Here is a 12,782-nt window from a genome sequence, read left to right on the forward strand (position 1 = left end):
TAAATTACGCTTACATAACTTAAATACTTCTAAAGTATTTGACACGTGAAAATTAGATAAGATTTTGATTAAATTCGTATTATTTAAAAAACCTTAAGATTTAGGTGTTATAAACCTTATTAAAACAGACACTTACTTTGTTCAGCGAATCCAAATATGCAATAATATATAGGACATTCTATTTAAAAAAACGCAACTTTGATACCTTTAGAGCTTTTGGGACACCCTGTACATTACAAAAATATTTTTAAAATGTGCGCTCGGTAGGCGTCGGACAATTCATGAAATAATACTTTGCAAAAAATCAAACGGTTTAGCCGCAAACTTCCGTGCCGTATAGCGTGAATAACCCTGTACATGTGGGCAGCTAATGATGCCTGAAAGTAAGGAAAAGAAAGCCCATCTAATTTTCTAACAGCCGACGAGAGAAACAACTCATTTTCTCTTACCGTTTCAGATCAATTAATGTTTAAAATACCCTTTGCAAGTGCTGCGTTGGCCAGAAAATTGAAATTCCCCATGAATAATAGAAGTAAATGAGCGAAAATAGGGCATCAAATGAGTGCAAATTTGATCCGAAACTCAAAAATGAACAGAAAATTTGGGTGAACCATTTAAACAACTAGTCAATGTCGGTGGCACTTTGATGAGACATCCTGTATACTTACCAGATCGCAAATTAATCGAATCAGGGGCGTCAATGTGGCTTGACTTAACTCAAGTACACATATTTTGTCAAAGAAAAGACGATATTTTAAAACCCGAAAAAATTGTAATATTTTAAATGATTCCAGTTTTTCGCAGCTAGCACCTCCTAGGAAATGCAAGCCAAGTAATGGGAAACTTGGATTCCTTGATCTAAAAAACTTGGTAGTAAAACTGGCTACAAATCTATTAAAAAACCTAATTTTTTTATATAAAATGTTATTAACACTTTGACACTCCAGTACCTGTGAAACTATTAAATTTCTCACAAGACAAAGTAGCTCTAAACTCAATATTTGTGCCCAAACAATTTTTCAGTGAACTTTATTACATGTTTGTGTTACATTACAATCTGCATACTGACTTAAAACTCCAGTTATTCCCAGAGGTATCAGTTAGTTACACGCATACAATTGAAGCTTTTGTTGATTGAAAGCGACACGGACCGTGTGAAAGCATCACTTTACGTAAACAATTGCGGCTTAGGCATGTTGAAACCGGTTAGGGTGATTGAGCAATAGAGCTGGAATGCTCACTGTTTCTTAGCGCTCGTATCGAACCCATTAGAGTTGGCTTGATGCGGAGGCAATCTCTGAACGGTACATTGTTGCTCGCTTTCCACATTAATGTACCTACTAACTAATTATTTTAGAAGTTTGCAACTTTGCCACACCACCGTGTTGTGCGGCTGGAAGTTTGCCTGCAGCTTCACTGCGCTCCTTTTTCGATCGAGTGTTTCCGCTTGCTTTACCTGCGGCCGTTTAAGCAGAGCTTCTTTTACCAGTTGCTGTATTCGATTTTCCTTTAGCCGGAACCTTCGATAATGCAATTTGCCAAGAAAATAGCCACTACAAAGTATCTTCCATGCTCATAGTTTGCATTTTGTGGACAGACTTTGTGCATTTTTAACCGACTGTTTCTCTTTCAACCCAAAAGCAAGTTGTTGAAAAAGGCGCATTGCAAAACCGGAAAATCTTTTCCCGATGTAAATAAATGGGGTTTCAATGGTTTACTCGGACAATGACTATTCCGAAAATATGGTCTGAAGCTATTTAAACCACCACAGGACTGATACCCTTTCGAGTGAACCACTTCTGAGGATGCGATGCAAGGAGTCACCAAAACTCCAAAAAACTACCCGACAACTCATCACTTTCATAAAGTTCCACTTCCAATAGCTATTAATTCAAAATGCCAATAGTCGCACATAATACCAAGCAGATGAATAGCAGGAAAATATATGTATTGCAATTGAATTAGAGAGCCGCATATTACATGAGCAAACTGAATTGAAATTCGAGTGAAAACAGACAAAGCAGCGAACGTTTCATGTTTTTTGCATAAATGCTGGATTGGATTTCACATCATCCAGAATCCATTAGAATTAACAATGTTCAAAAATCGGCGGTTTCAATCAATAAATTTAAGCAATGAAACTATTTGGAGGTATCGATGTAAGCAATCAAGCTGGCTTGATTTGAATTTCCGGCTTCAGACAACTTAAGCTACTTTACCAATAAAATGTTGTTCGCTTCCCGTCCAAATAGGAGTAATTTCTCGACTTGATATAAGGCAGGCCCGAAGGCTTTCGAATGGAGAACTTATTGTTTGGCAAATATAGTTATCCTTGGTTCTGACTAATGGAAGTTGGGAGCCAAAGTAAAGCTGAATTTTCTTTCATATAATTTTCTGATTCCTCCCAGCCGGAGAAAGCATTATTTAGCTGGCGCAATTCAGAGCTCATCTTCATGATATCTGCTGGTTATTTCATTTACATTTCCTTTTGCGATATTCGTCAAATAAATTGATAACATTATCCGCTCGCCGCATATCAATTTTCGCCTGCAAAATATTCATTCGTCGATTCAAAGACTGGATAAAGCAAATACCGGAAATAGTCCCGGATCGCTCATGATGGAATCGATTGAAAAAGCAAATTTGCATAATTTCTAGAAGAAATATCGCGGAACTGGATGAGCCACATACGGCATGTCGACAGTGTCAAACACGAGCCGGCAAATGGAAGCCACAACCAAAGCCGCCAAAGAATTTCCCTAATTTTTTAAATCAAACTTTACTAAATTTAATTGATTTGAATCCACTGTACCACAGTACATAGAATGCGTTTCGGTCAGTTTTTGGCGCTTTTTGACCGAAAGAGTTGAGCAAATGAATTTCTCGCTGACGTTTCAGAGCTGGTTTGCTCGGCGCCGAAACACTGAAAATGTAAATCGCTCGTGCTTGCGAAACGTCAGGAGAAATTCCAGGACTTTTAAAACTCAATAAAATACTTAATGCGCATATAAAGTTCATTAGATTGTACAGCTATTTGGATGATTGCTTGTAAGTGGCATCAACGGCGGGTTAACCGGCTCAAGTTCAGAAGCTTCTCAAAAATCAGATAATTCTTGAATTTCACAACACTTTTGTCTATTAAGGCGCCAAGTGTTCCTGCTTTTCGTAGTAAAAGTTTTAAGTGGATGCCTATTAATGTGTACACTGTATGACTATTTGGATGAAGGCTTGTAAGTCACAGCAACTGCGGGTTTGCCGGCTCAAGTTCGGAAGCTTCTCAAAAATCAGGCAATTCCTAGATTTAAACTAAATCTTGCTCATGAGAAGCTCAATTACGCTGCTTTTGCAAACAGGAGTTTCAAGGGGCTGTCTCTTCTTGCTTAGATTGTACGGCTATTTGGATGAGAGCTTGTTAGTGGCAGGAACGGCGGGTTTGCCGGCTCAAGTTCAGAAGCTTCTAAAAAATCAGGCAGGTGATTCTTGCATTTTACAAAAATTTTACTGAATTTATAAGCAGAAGCTCGAAGTGGATGCCTATTTATCTTTGGACTGTAGAACTTGGATGGGGGCTTGTAAGTGGCACCAACGGTGGTTTTGCAGGCTCAAGTTCAAAAGTTTCTTAAAAATCAGACAATTCTTGAATTTCAATAAATTTTTCTCCATGAGAAGGAGAATTCTGCTGCTTTTGCAGGTAGAAGCTTCCAGTTGCCATATGTTATTGCTTAGATTTTACAGCTATTTGGATGAAAGCTTGTAAGTTGCCCCAACGGCGGATTTCCCGGCTCAAGTTCCAAAGCTTCTCAAAAATCCTACAATTCTTGCATTTTAACGGAATTTTGTGAATCCGAAGATAAATGATGCTGCTTTTCGAAGTTAAAGTTTCAAGTGGGTGCCTGTTCCTGTGTAGACTCTAGGACTATTTGGATGAAGGCTTGTAAGTTTCACCAACAGCGGGTTTGCCGGTTTAAGGTTGGAAACTTCCCAAAAATGAGAAACATATTGGATTTCAACGAAGTTTTTCTCAAGTGAAACCAAAATAATTTACTATTGCACGTTGAAATTGCAAGTGGCTCCGTTTTCTTGTTTAGACTCTGAAGGCTTGGAAGTGGCACCAACGGCAGGTTTGCCAGCTCAAGTTCGCAAGCTTCTAAAAATCACAGAATTCTCGAATTTTAACAAATTTTTCTACATGAGAAAGTCAATTATGCTGCTTTTCTAAGTAGAAGTTTCCGGTGGGTTTAATATAATTATGGGGTAAATATGTTATGCCTTAGATTTTACGGATATTTGGATGAAAGCTTGTGAGTGGCACCAACTGCGGATTTGCCGGATCACGTTCCAAGGCTTTTCAAAAATTCGAGAATTCATGCATTTCAACTGGTTTTTGTCCATCAGAGGCTCAATTATGCTGCTTTTCGAGATAGAGGTTTCAAGTGGCTGCCTATTCCTGTTAAGACTGTAGGACTATTTGGACGAAGGCCTGTTAGTGGCACCAATGCCGGATTTGCCGGCTCAAGTTCGGAAGCTTCTCAAAAATCATACAGTTCTTGGATTTCAACGAACTTTTTTGCATGTAAAAATAATTGAATCTACTTTTCCACGTTGAAATTGCAAGTGGCTGCTTGTTCATGTTTGGACTGTAGGACTATTTGGATGAAGGCGTGTAAGTGGCACCAACTGCGGGTTTTCCGGCTCCAGTTCGGAAGCTTCTCAAAACTCAGATAATTCTTGGAGTTCAACTAAAATTAGATCGTCGCATTTTCGGTTAAGCAATTTGTGGCTAAGCGTTGAACAGTCATTTCAGGGACACCCTGTATATCAAATTGAATAAAATATAAAAAAATACATGTGTTTAATGTGAGGTTGAAACAACCGCAAATTTGCAAAAAATGTACGTCTTTTACCACTCTTGAATCATTGGAGTAATTCAGGTTTGAATCACGCCAATTAAATCGCGCCTACTGCTCAATCCAAACAGCTACACAATGTAGTTAATTAACATGCTCATCCATTTAAAAGTTTCAATTTTCTCATGACGGGATTTGCATTTTTATCGGGTATTTATGCGAAGCTGCATGAGTTGGAGTAGCAGCTGGGGTAAATCAAACATAAATGTGTAGATGTTTGGCAAGGGCTGGCTAATGCTAATATTTTCGTAGTTAAAACGCCCTGCTTTCGTGAACGATTAATTGGCTTTGAAGCTGTTTTATGCTCAATAGAATATAATAAGCACGGACAAATTGGGGAGCTGTTTCTACACTCTTGACCTATAACAAACGACCGCGTAATTAAGGGAATTTAGTGGCCTAATCGTTATTATTCAGCTTCAAGGGAGAAATTTTCATTTATATCGCCGAGCTCATTCTGGCAGAAGAATTTACATCGTCGTTATGCCTACAGAGCAAGCTAGACGACGCTTAAAATTTGCACTTTTCTGTTGTTTGCAAGCTTCAAATCTCCCATTAGTTTATTTGCTATGGGAAGTTGCTTCCATCTACTACCATCGCAATTTCAGATAAGTTCGCATTCAGTTTCAAATGTAACAACTTCAGTCGAAATAAGGATTATGGTCTGCACTCAGCTCAATGTTGAACTCGATTCGCAAACAGTCAGAGCAGCTTTATGAGGCCTCAATTCGCTCAAACATTCAGTTAGTGGCGGAAATTGCAGCTTTCGAACATGGTAAGCGAAACAAGGCTGTTGGTTTAGTGGCTTGGAGAGGCCGTAAATGGAGCAATTGTGAAGAAATTGTCACAGTTTACGAAATCAGGCACTTATAACAATATGCTCACCTTAAAGAAAATCCCTGTGCCAACAAGTTTTCTTCGGCCACTTTGCCCTCATTTAAATTCACTACTTTTCCATAAGATATAAGGACGCCAAGCTGTGGCGTTTGTCACAGTGAAACAGTTCGGAAAGTTTCGCGCTTTTGCCAAATCTACACTTTATATCGACTTGATTTTTCCTTAGGCACATTTTGCAGATATTTGCTTCAGTTTTAGTTAATTGGTGATAGTTTCAATTAAATTGATTCACTGCGGTTTTTTCGTGAACTTTGTCAGGGTCATTTGAGGACCCCCGAATTCAAATTTTACTGGATTCTATTTACTTCATTCTAGACGCTGCGTTTCTGGGTATGTAGGTAGTGCACAAAAAAGCATATTTTTGTACAAAAAAACTGTGATATTAAGGAAAAACTATCACAGACATTCGGCAATTATGTAGATCGATACATCTGCAAATTAAGCTTGTCTGATCCGAGCAAATATAGTTTGCCCAACGTTTTTAGCAGTAACGCAATAATGATCGATTTTTTTCGATTACTTGTCCCCCGAGTGAGAGGGAAATTGGATGTCATTAACCGATGATGGCTGTTTCTATGAATTTTTTTAGTTATTATTTCAAATTACCCATATATTGTCTATTTGTTTGTGTGTTATTTTCGTGTGCAAAATATCTCTAAACAATATTGTGAGGGCAAACAAACGGTATACTTTTTGTATTGTTTATACTCACTTTTTGTATGAGTTCTTCTATATTTCCTTCACAATTTGAGCCCAGTTATTAAAGAAACTGAACGAACTGATTTATTTTCCCAATCGATCGTTTACATTTAGAAAATTGTTGTAGACAAGAAAGCCATGTTGTCGACTGCTCTCGTAAAAAGTTATTTCGGATTTTATAAAGAAAAATAAACTTTGCTACTTAATATACTACTATAAGGAATATTAATAAGGAATGTTTAATTTATTAACAGTGAAAAATGAAGAGAGTCGGAAAAACTTTTATGAAACTGTGTTATCACGCGTGTAAAATGTGTAAAAACGCTAAAGCTGGTAACCACGCATCATGAAAGCAAATCTCTTGAACCAATCTCGGATATGAGTAAATTTCAATATGGCGTCTCAATTAATGACGTCACTGCCAAATAATTTGGGACAAAATAAATCTGTTTCTTTATGCGTAAACCAACAAAGCTAGCAGTTGAAGCAAGAAATAAAATAGCCAAAAAATTACCATTTGAATGATGGATGCAAAAATCATTAGTTCAGCGTTTCACTCTTATTATCTACTTTAATTTTATGACAACACTGCAAAAAATCCCTTTACAATCACATCAATTTTGCATCACCCGGTAAACTGACAATGAATAATGGCAAAAAGACAGTCATTGGATGGAATTTGTGACGAGATTTATGGCAACATTGCACTTGACTTTGAAAAACCGGGACCTTTGGAAACAACCGCTTTAAAGCAGTTTGTTGGCATTTATAAAACTCGCTGTTCTGAGCACCGAAAAAAGCGGAATTTTTCGGCATAGAAACCCCTCTGAAATGACGGATTTGATAAATCGGGCAACGGTTCTTGGGGAAATTAATTCATGGCCTGTCTGAAGACATAATTACTGTTAATTTGTCAGGAAAATATGCCCTGGTCCAGGTGGTCTTTAATAAATAGCTCTCACTGATACAATAATTGGAAACCCTGCTGGTAATTATCATTAGAAAACTTAGGGATTGCTGAATTTGTGCTTGAACGACCGGTGTTTTCCTACAATTTTTAATGAGTAAAGTCTTTGCGCAATGAAACTGCCTAAAAACCGCTAGCTAAGACCGGCAGACAGGACAATTAAACATTTATTTACCACTACTGCCACTGTATCGATAAGAACAATCAAAGACTATGAGGAAACTCAATAGAGCTGTTGGAAGAAGCTTCTTTTCTTTAATGCGACGCTCGTCGAGAGCTCAGCGCCGACTTCAGCTGGAAACCCAGTTCGGAATGCAATTAAAACAGAGGGCCAAGAGAATTATCTTTGCAATGTTGTAACTGAGTTAAAGCAATTATTTGATTGGCGTTTTAATTAGATCACCAGGATTGGAGAATGAATTGATAAATTGGGGATTTTGGGTTTGCTCTGTCATCGCCACTTTCATTCGCATTGTCTCTATCAGTGATATAATACGGTCGAACCAAAAAGGTTACGAAAAAATTGCTAGTTAATGGGCACTAGACTAGATTTCGCACATTTCGCTTCAGTTGTTAGACAGTCTCCATTAGCATCAAAGTTCGATTAATTCATGTCAATTTCCCGTGGAATATTGGAGTTCCCATCTCCAATTTCAATGGCTTTTCCATTGGCTGCTAACGAGTTCCGATTGATGGATAGCCCTGAGTTGCCCGTGAGTGCGTGCACCATTAATATAATTAGCTGCGAAGCTGGAGTTTTATTCAGGGCTTTCCACCAGGAGAGATTGTTATTGGAAACTGGATGACCGGTGGTAAACCTGAATATTTTCCGGTTGTTAAGCCGCCGTCTGTAGGACTTCCCTTCTATCGTTTCGCTAGCCCTCAGGGCTAAAATCTTCAGTGCTGTACCTCGGCAGGCGCCTCGACCCATTAATCCCAAAAGCCCAACAGTTTTTCAAACAAAAATATTTCAGTAAACGATAAATGTGAACAAATAAAACTCGAAATTGTCGCAGGTTTTGGGCGTTTCCTGATAATCAGTCATCGAGAAGAAGTCAACACACTCCTAAATGCCTTGTTGCCAATCGCTTCCTTGTATTTGTTTGTCGAAGTTGTTTAAGTTGGACGCAGCATAAGCGGAAAACTTTCCTTGGTTATGGCGAGATTGGGAAACTCCTTAATCCGCCAATGAACGTTGGTCAATTCCATATTTCGTGAGAGTGGGCGAAGAACCGAGCATGGAAGCGCTGGATAATTGTTTATTTTGCAAATTATGATGCATCAACCACTCAGTGAGGATAAATAAATTGGGAGGAGAAAGTAATATTGACGGAAACAATAATTTCGTTCTATGCTTCGCAAGTAGCATAAAACGACAACTCTCTTTCGTATTGGCGAAGTTTATGAAAATGCCCTCAGAAGCTACTTGAGCTAATTTTCTTTGAAATAAGTGGATTTTATGCAAGCATGTATATGCTTTATATGCAAATATTGCCGGAAGTATTAATAAGGACATCATTGGCAGCCAAGTGCACCTCGCTCTGCCATTATAGACAGAATAAATTTGGGAGAGAATAAACAGTAAACATTGTGGCAGGCTTCAAGAAAATATGGTTAATATCAAATTTCCCCTACATGAACAGAATGCACAGGGTGATTCATGTAACAGGTTAGAAAAATGTCCCTCATCATATAAAAAAATTACCTAAATCGCATCCTTTTGGAATTTTTTGCGAGTTTTTTCCTCATAAGTTTTAAAGCTACCATCCGATTGTAATGTAATTCGGAAAACAAACACTGGTACTAATGACCGTACTCTAATTGGAAAATTTCTTGCCTCTCACTATTTTTCATGTTTTTATTTGTTTCTGAATTATTTAATGAAGTTCGGGACAATTTAAAATGTACTTAAAACAAAACTAAATGTTTTGTGTCAATTAACATTTGCTCAGGGTATTGTTATACGTCTATTAAGTGTTTTTTGTCCTATGAAAAAATTATTAAAAAATCAAACAATAATTTTATCATGACTGATGAAATTATCGATTCAAATTATTTTTCCAAATTTTACCTTGTTTTTGAGAGATTTTTGAGAGAATATTCGGAAAAGCCATCCAAAAATGTTGGCCGCCATGCGTTATTTTGTTTACACGTTCACACTAGTTTTTCGATGCAAAAAATGTATTGTAACCAGAGGAATGTACTTGCATGCATTGAAGCAATTATTGTTATTTTTGAATTAGTTGGTGAAAGTTGTTGCATTAAACTTACGTTTTTTGTCCAAGTTTTCAAACAAAATTAGTAGGAGGGTGAACCACAATATACAATTCTAAAGAGTTTGGGTGGTTTAAACTTAAGGCGCATCTGTAAGGTCATTAAGAGTGTTTGTATGCCGAATATTACTAAAATCATCATCAATACTATGAAACAAAAACAAAAAAAAATATTTTTCACGCTCTGTACCTCTGAATCCATGCAACTTATTCCACATTATGCGACTTTATTCCAACTTGATATCTCGATTCCCAAAGTTATCATGATTAAACCTGAATCACCCTGTACAGAAAATCCGTTGAATGTCTGCTTCGGACTGAGAAAGTTCTCACCCAGACGGAAATAAAAGAACCCTGTGCTCTTTCCGACGCATAGTCGCTTTTATCGTCTGGCTTTCTCCCACTTGTAATATTGCAAGAATGGAGCAAAAACCGAACGTTTATTTAGTTTATCATGTGTGTTTTCAATTATTGCTGATATTCCAGCCATGGAACTTGAGTCAATATTTGCAGGAAAATTCCGTTGGAAAATTCTTTCCGGTGCTTGCGTTATCTTTACCGAGCCAATTGAAACGTCTGTTTATAAAAATAGTGGACGTTCGACCAGGCTGATTGGGAGGTTCGATTGGGCACCTTCCAGAAAACTGGTGAGTTTGGGGCTTCTTGATGTTCTTCCTGACGTGCATCATATGCGGTGTTAACACCTCAAAAGTAGTCAGGAAAATTATTTTGCTTGACTTTTAAAAGCTGGAAAAACTGTTCAGCTCTTGGTTTCGTTTGAAGAATGTGAGATTCTCTGTACAATTGAACTTTTCAAACCAGACACTGTTTGAAACTCGTGCGTCTTCCGCTATTAGGTAGTGGACAATTATTTGATGATGTTTGCAACTTTAAAGCTGGTTTGCTGGGCGCAGCAACCGCCTCTGAACATGCACACCATACATGTTTGCGAAACGTCAAGTAGAAGTTGTCCCGGAAAAATTGGCCAGTTTCGAGCTATACCAGCAAAAGCTTTACTTTTTTGCATCATCCCATTGAAGAATGTTTTATAATTGGATTTCTGAAATAGCATTTATTGTTTTCGTGGCGGTTCTTTGCCATTTAAAAACATTCAATTACGGTCCGTATTGGCGTTTTATATGCAAAACAAACTATATTGATAAAGGGCGTGTTTGTTTAATGTCTAAACCGGAATTATTTGCCGGTAACTGGGTCGATTTAAAGCAATAATGCCTCATTCGGGCGCAGTTAAGCCGATTAATTGCCTGGACATGGGCTTTGGGACATTTGAGTTTATTTATATGAAAGCACACATATTTTCCTGGCAACGAGGTTCGGGGCCCGAAGGGCATTTGCCTTTGTATATTTTATTCGCTCACCTTCAGATCCATGAATTTCCGTTGAAAACTATAGCACTAATTCCTCTGATGCTGTTCAGATCACCGGATTATTCAGTCATGTTTCACTCGTGCGGTTATAGAGGTAAGTTTGAAAAGTTGCCGAGAACTTTGAGCTGGAGTTTTGGTGGTAAAACGCGCTCCGGGTCCGCTTTTAGGAAGAGACGCGTGCGATGGCACACTGAATGAGCATCGCGACGCCTTGGACGCCCGTTTACGCGCCTCCTCTGTGCGTTTTTCCGTTCAGCTGCCTCAACGCTTTTGAGGCTTGAGATAGGCACCTAATTTATGTCTGCAATCAGTTCACATGAATGAAGGCAAATTCCTCAACGTAAAAAACAAAGTCTTTTGTACATTGAAAAATCGTTTTCATGTAAAATTTTGATTCCGTGATATGGCAGCCTTAATCTTTGATTTGCGTGACGTTACGAATTTCAAATTTTCGAGTTAGACAATTGGGTTTTTTTTGCAACGAACGTTTTCTGGACAAGTTTTGAGTGGAAAACTTCGCCGAATATTCAAGCTTCTGACTTAAGCTCAATAACCCCCCAATTTTTCTATTGTAAGGCGCACAACTTGCTTATTTTTTGGCAGATTTACAATTGTCGAAAGGCAAATGTTAGAGCCTTGATTTAGCTATGCAGGCAAGGTTCACTTAGCCAGAAAAGATAAAAACTAACTGTGTTACGAGAAAAATATTGGAGTGTTGCATCGAGTTCATTTTTTTCGAAATGGCAGCTTTGATCTTTGATTTTCGTGACGTTCTGATTCTATGTTTGAATTTTAAATATCTAAGTTAGAAAATTGGGTGTACTTGCAACTAACATTTTTTTGGCAAGTTTTGCGTCAAAGCTGCGCTAAAGATTCAAGTTTCTGACTAAAGCTACATATTCCCCCAATTTTTATATTATAAGGCACACAACTTGCTTATTTTTTGGCGGATTTGCAATTGTCGAAAGGCATATGTTAGAGCCTTGATTTCGCTATGCAAGCAAGGTTTAGCTGGCCGGAAAAGTTAAAAACTAACTGTGTGACGAGGAAAATAATTGAGTGTTGCATCGAGCTCCTTTTTTCGAAATGGCAGCTTTAAATCGTGACGTTCCGATTCTTTGTCTGAATTTCAAATATCCGAGTTAGAAAATTGATTTTAGATGCGACTAACGTTTTTTGGACAAGTTTTTCGTGGAAGAAGAAGATTTCTGAAGATTCGAGCTTCCGACTTAAGCTCAATAACCCCCCAATTTGTCTACTGTAAGGCGCACAACTTGCTTATTTTTTGGCGGATTTACAATTGTCAAAAGCCATATTTTAAAGCCTTGATTTCTCTATGCAGGCAAGCTTGAATTGGGCAGAAAAGCTAAAAAGTAACTGTGTTACGAGGAAAACAATGAAAATGTGCCTCGAGTTCCTTTTCTTCGAAATGGCAGCTTTAATTCGTGACGTTCTGATTCTTTGTTTGAATTTCAAATATTCGAGTTAGAAAATTCGGTTTACTTGCAACTAACGTTGTCTGGGCAAATTTTGCGTGAAAAACAGCGCTGAAGATTCAAGCTCCTGACTAAAGCTAAATATTTCCCCAATTTTTATTTTATAAGGCGCACAACTTGCTCATTTTTCGGCGAATTGCAATTGTCGAAAGTCA

At 37.9% G+C, this 12,782-nt stretch overlaps 1 protein-coding gene across 1 annotated transcript in view; it reads right to left on the reverse strand.

Moving 5' to 3' along the window:
* Window positions 1-11,392, reverse strand: part of LOC109534278 (cholecystokinin receptor) — a 38,601-nt gene extending 27,209 nt beyond the window's left edge. Inside the window, exon 1 of the mRNA XM_048670617.1 lies at window positions 11,123-11,392. The gene's annotated coding sequence lies outside the window, so the exon portion shown is untranslated. The remainder of the gene's footprint in view (window positions 1-11,122) is intronic.
* Window positions 11,393-12,782: the final 1,390 nt, after the last annotated feature.

The sequence above is a fragment of the Dendroctonus ponderosae genome, unplaced genomic scaffold (assembly GCF_020466585.1).
Source record: "Dendroctonus ponderosae isolate FM_Combo_2020 unplaced genomic scaffold, Dpon_F_20191213v2 Dpon_F_20191213_1, whole genome shotgun sequence".
Lineage (NCBI taxonomy): Eukaryota > Metazoa > Arthropoda > Insecta > Coleoptera > Curculionidae > Dendroctonus > Dendroctonus ponderosae.